This window comes from Callorhinus ursinus, unplaced genomic scaffold, assembly GCF_003265705.2.
Source record: "Callorhinus ursinus isolate GAN/ISIS: 27379988/994484 unplaced genomic scaffold, GSC_fseal_2.0 scaffold9, whole genome shotgun sequence".
NCBI classification, from domain to species: domain Eukaryota; kingdom Metazoa; phylum Chordata; class Mammalia; order Carnivora; family Otariidae; genus Callorhinus; species Callorhinus ursinus.
The window spans coordinates 48,809,118-48,813,743 of NW_027397071.1; positions in this window are offsets into that span (position 1 = coordinate 48,809,118).

The window sequence follows — 4,626 nt, forward strand, 5'->3', positions numbered from 1 at the left end:
TTGTTTCGTCTTATCGTATCACTTATCTCTCGAATTCTGCCCTCGTGATCCTGTAATTGTTTCTCTCTCTTTTTCTCAGCCTCTTTATTTTCCATCATTTGGTCTTCTATATCGCTGATTCTCTCTTCTGCCTCATTTATCCTAGCAGTTAGTGCCCCCATTTTGGATTGCACCTCATCAATAGCCTTTTTGATTTCGATTTGGTTAGATTTTAGTTCTTTTATTTCTCCAGAAAGGGTTTCTCTAATAACTTCCACGCTTTTTTCAAGCCCAGCTAGTATCTTTAAAGTCATGATTCTGAACTCTAGGTCCGACATCGTACTAATGTCCGTATTGAGTAGGTCCCTGGCTGACGGTACTACCTCTTGTTCTTTTTGCTGAGGTGATTTCTTTCGTCTTGTCATTTTGTCCAGAGGAGAATAGATGAATGAGAGAACAAAATGCTAACAGGTTTACAACGTCCCCAGCAAATATACTGTATACAAATCAGAAAAGACCTGAAACCAGGGGAAAAGAAAGGGAAAGAAAGAAAAAAGAAAGAGAAAAAAAAAGGATAAAAACAAAAACAGAACAATACAAAAAAAGCAGAATGTGATCAAATATGATCACGCTAGTGCATAGATCAGTGCCACACACTAGATTTTGGGCGTATTTTGGTCTGTTAGAAAAAAGTGCCTCCTAAAATTTTAAAGGAAGAAAGACATATATGTACAAAATAAAGGTTGATACAATGAAGGGATGGAAGATGACTGTAAAGATGAAAATTATAAAAGATTTTATAAAAGGACTTGGTAAGATAAGTTGTTTGAAAAAAGAAAGAAGATTTAAGAAAAAAAAAAAAAGGAAAAAGGGAGAGAATGTGATCAGGCAGGAGACTAGAACAAAACCATACACTAGTGATTTAGGGTATATTTTGATCTGTTAGAAGAAACTGTACCTCAAAATTTTAAAGAGAGAACAACTTATATATATATGCCAAAAATAAGGGTAACTACTATGAAGGGATAAAATATGACTCTAAAAATGAAAAATAAAAAAAATTTTTTTTTTTAAAAGGGATTGATAAGATGTTGGTTGAAAAAGGGAAAAAGAAAAATAAAAAAAAACAGTCAACAAAAATTAACTTTGATGAAATAATGGATCAAGGGTTAAAAAAAAAAAAAAAAAAAGCCATGAATCTATGTGCAGTATTCCCCTAGCGCTGGAGTTCTCCCATTCTCCTTGATCGATCAACTTGGTCTTGGCTTGCTGGCTGTTTGTGCTGATCTTCTGGGGGAGGGGCCTGTTGCTGTGGTTTCCAAATGTCTTTGCCGGAGGCGGAATTGCCCCGCCCTTGTCGGTCCGGGCTAAGGAAGCTGCTCCGGTTTGTTCTCAGGAGCTTTTGTTCCCTGCAAGCTCTCGGTACAGCTTTGGAGGACCAGGGCAGAAATGGTGGCCTCCCAATCTCCACCCGGAGGAGCTGAGAACTCGGGGCCCCCCTCCTCAGTGTGTCCCCAGAGAAAAGCAGTCACTCCCGTGTCCCCGGTCTCCGGCCACACTCCGTGCTCACCCGGCCTGTGATCGAGCGTTGCTATCTCTGGCACCCGACCCCGCACGGAGTCTCCAAACCCAGCAGATCCCTGCAGTGCGTTCCCGCACCGCTCCTCCCCGGGAAGGAAGGGGAGTCTCCCCGGATCTGCTGCTTGTTGGGTCCCTGCTGGGGGAGCCGTGCCCCGACTGGGCCGCAGATCACAGTTTATGGCAACCCCGAGCTGAGAGCCCGCGACTCTGCTCCGTCTCTGCAGCTGGCTTCCCCGCTCTGATACCTGGGAGCTCTGCCGCACTCAGGCACCCCCGGTCTCTCCGTGACCCCAAGGGTCCTGAGACCACACTGTCCCGGGAGGATTCCACCCCCCGCTTAGCCACTGCAGCGACGTCCCTCCACGGAGCCAACTTCTAAAAGGTCCGATTTTGTGCTCCGCGGCTCTATCACTTGCCAGAAGCGGCCGGCGGAGGCCCCTCCCCCGCCATCTATCCTCCCGAATATGGCCTCGGATTCACTTCTCCGCACGCCCTACCTTCCAGTAAGTGGTCGCTTCTCTGTTCAGAGAGTTGTTGCTACTCTCCTGTTCGATCTCCTGTTGAGTTCGTAGGTGTTCAGAATGGTTTGATCCCTATTCAGCTGAATTCCTGAGACCAGACGAAATCTAGGTCTCCTGCTCCTCCGCCATCTTGCTCCGCCCCCTTATTTTGGTTTCTGTGGAAAAGGCAAGGAGAGGCAGGGTAAGCAGATTTAGGATGGGCTAGTTTGAATATTTCAGCACTCACTGGGCCACAGGGGTAATCCCTAGTTGTACCTGGGCTTGGGGCTTATGCCAGGAGGATAGTGTCCTAGACTACAGGAACCTCATAAAAGGAGGTGGGTGGAGGTAAGGACTCAGGAATGGTTGGTTTACATATGAAAAGTCATGTTTGGGGATGCCTGGGTGGCTCCTTGGTGAAACGTCTGCCTTTGGCTCAGGTCATGATCCCAGGGGTCTGAGATCGAGCCCCACATCTGGCTCCCTGCTCGGTGGGGAGCCTGCCTCTCCCTCTCCTCCCTGCCTGTGCTCTCTCTCTGTTGCTATCTCTGTCTCTGTCTCTCTCTCTCTCAGATAAATACATAAATAAGATTAGGTAAAAAATAAATCATTAAAAAAAAAGAAAAGAAAAATCCCATTTGCAATCTCTAGGAATTGGCTAATCCTGGGGGTAGCAGTCTCTTCCTGGCTCCTCAAGGCCTCAAGATACCAAAGCATCTACAGAAAATACAGAAAATAAAATACAGAAATACAGAAAATAAAATACAGAAATATGGAAAATAAATACAGAAAATAAAAACTAAGATTAATACAGGTAAATTTTTTTTTTAAAGATTTTATTTCTAAGGAATCTCTGCACCCAACATGGGGCTCGAACTTACAACCCTGAGACCAAGAGTCGCCTGCTCTACAGACTAAGCCAGCCAGGAGCCCCAACACAGGTACGTATTGTATTTCAAACTACAACTCAAGAAGTTTTGGGTTTCATTTGGGCCTTCTAATGCGCTCTTCCCTTGCCTGGAACACCGGCCCTTTCCTTGGTCACATGACCACGACTCACCCTTCAGATCTGAACTTGAAGGTCATTTGTCAGGTGGGACAGATGCGAGAAGAACTTGTTCTTTTCCTTCACCACTGTATCCCCAGGGCTCAGCACAGTGCCTGGCATGTGGCAGAGGCTCCTTGAACATCTTCATGATTCGAGAGAGGAATTTAACACAAGTATTAACCTTGAACATGTAAGGCTCTTGAGTAAAAATCACAAGTCTATTTTCCAAAGAGTCAAAGACAAGGCATTTCAAATATTTGGATGGCTGGGATTCAGTTCCTTTTCTTTGCTATTGACCCTACCAACTTTTCCCTTCCAGGTTACAGGCCTGTAGAAGCCATAGATGTGGGGCAAGAGTCTTAAATTGGCAATTGACTATGTCAATGAGCAGCCTGACATTGCAATTTGAAGGTAGAGCATTATACAATTTCCAGAACTTTTTAAACTTTTTAAACCTCCTATTTAAATTTAGTAGGTCAGACAACTTCTTAAAGACTTCACACTGTTAACAACATTCAGTAGTGCTATTAATGCAAGTGCTTCCTCAGCTTTGAAACATATGCTCTTATTTCCAAAGTAAGATTTTTGGAGTTGTTGGAAACTTTAGAGATTTGACCTGGTTTCATGATTTCAAAAAACCCAAAACTTTTACAAGTTACGCTATTTATATACCATACATATTTTGTCCTATTGCCTTGGGGGAAAAAAGACTCAATTCAAATGATTCTGCACTTTCTCCCTCTAATTCTCCATAATGTTTAAAAGAGAGAATGGCCTGGAAGTTGCACACTATGGCTGCTCTTAAATGTCTGACCAAGGAATAATTGTGAGATGTGCCATTGGATGACATTGTACATCAACCTGCATTCGTTTCCTTTGATGAGGAACTTCCTGTTTTTTCCAAATGAAGCTCCTTGCCCCTAAGCAATTAAGGAGAGGTTTTCACCTATGCCTAGCCTTTACTTAAAAGTGAATTTGAACGCCAATGGAATTATCATGGAATTTAATAAAAGCTGACATTTCCCATGCTACATATATTTAGTATTTTTCCTATAGGAGAGAGGGGAGGTGACTCAGAAATGCCCTTTTCATGACCCCAGATATACATTTTTTGCTGATTATTAAATAGGAATGTAGAGCAAGCGATAGTAAAGGCACAGCTCTCCATCATTCATTCATTGCCAGTCAGGAAGCATGGGTCAAGCACCAGCCAAGTGCCTGGCGGGCTCAGTGATGGAAGCCTGAGTTGAGAAATGCAGTCTTGTCCTCACAGAAGAGCATCATTACGTAGCTCTCTTAGTGGGCTTGCCTTCTTGCCCAATGCTCTCAAAGATCTTTGTTATTAGACAGACCTCCAGATTCCAAGAAACAACAGCCAAGTTGATTCAGATTCAGCAAAAAAGGAAAAATTCTTACAACGCATATAGATATCTCATGGCATTGAAGGTCCTGAGGACCTCAGGAAGGATGGAGAGTAGGACCAGCTGGGTGTTCAACATCGCTCGGCATCAGGGAAAT